Source organism: Octopus bimaculoides, chromosome 3, assembly GCF_001194135.2.
Source record: "Octopus bimaculoides isolate UCB-OBI-ISO-001 chromosome 3, ASM119413v2, whole genome shotgun sequence".
NCBI classification, from domain to species: Eukaryota; Metazoa; Mollusca; class Cephalopoda; order Octopoda; family Octopodidae; genus Octopus; species Octopus bimaculoides.
This window is the reverse complement of record NC_068983.1, coordinates 87,875,905-87,876,706: the sequence shown is the minus strand read 5'-3', so window position 1 is coordinate 87,876,706 and position 802 is coordinate 87,875,905. Positions and strand designations below refer to the sequence as shown.

At 36.8% G+C, this 802-nt stretch overlaps 1 protein-coding gene across 2 annotated transcripts in view; it reads right to left on the bottom strand.

Moving 5' to 3' along the window:
• Nucleotides 1–802, bottom strand: part of LOC106881895 (transcription factor mef2A) — a 109,094-nt gene that overhangs the window by 47,709 nt on the left and 60,583 nt on the right. The gene's annotated exons all lie outside the window — the stretch shown is intronic.

Genomic DNA, 802 nt, shown 5'->3' with positions numbered 1-802 from the left:
GTGAGTGGATTTGGTAGACGGAAACTGAAAGAAGCCCGTCGTATATATGTATATATGTGTGTGTGTGTATGTTTGTGTGTCTGTGTTTGTCCCCCCCCCCACCATCGCTGGTGTGTTTACGTCACCGTAACTTAGCAGTTCGGCAAAAAGAGACCGATAGAATAAGTACTAGGCTTACAAAGAATAAGTCCCGGGGGCGATTTTCTCGACTAAAGGCGGTGCTCCAGCATGGCCGCAGTCAAATGACTGAAACAAGTAAAAGAGTATATATATATATCCATATATATATATATACACATAATCCTTGGTTACATGTAAGCATACATAAATCATATCTGCATAGATGCATCTAAACACACATATATACATCCATTCGTATATTCATGCATGTATATTCTTTATCATTATTATGAATTAACATTTACAGCGATAATTATTGGTGTTATTGGTTATTTTTAAGATTAAGTGACAATCTGGAAAAGATGAGTTTTTCAAAGGAAGCAGCCACCTAACACGTATTTCACAAATAAAAACCAGTAAGTGGAACAGTAAAAGTATGCAATGCTTTTCTAACGTTCACCGCTTAATATCTAATTGTATTTTTTATTCCTATTACAGCGAGGTATTTTGTTTCTTAAAAACCAGCTCCTTCCTCATAAGAAGATACAAATAATTTTTAAAAAAACTATAAAGGTACGTACATACAAGCTCTCTCTCTCTCCACTCACACACACACACACACACACACACACACACACACACACACACACACACACACACACACACACACACACACACACAC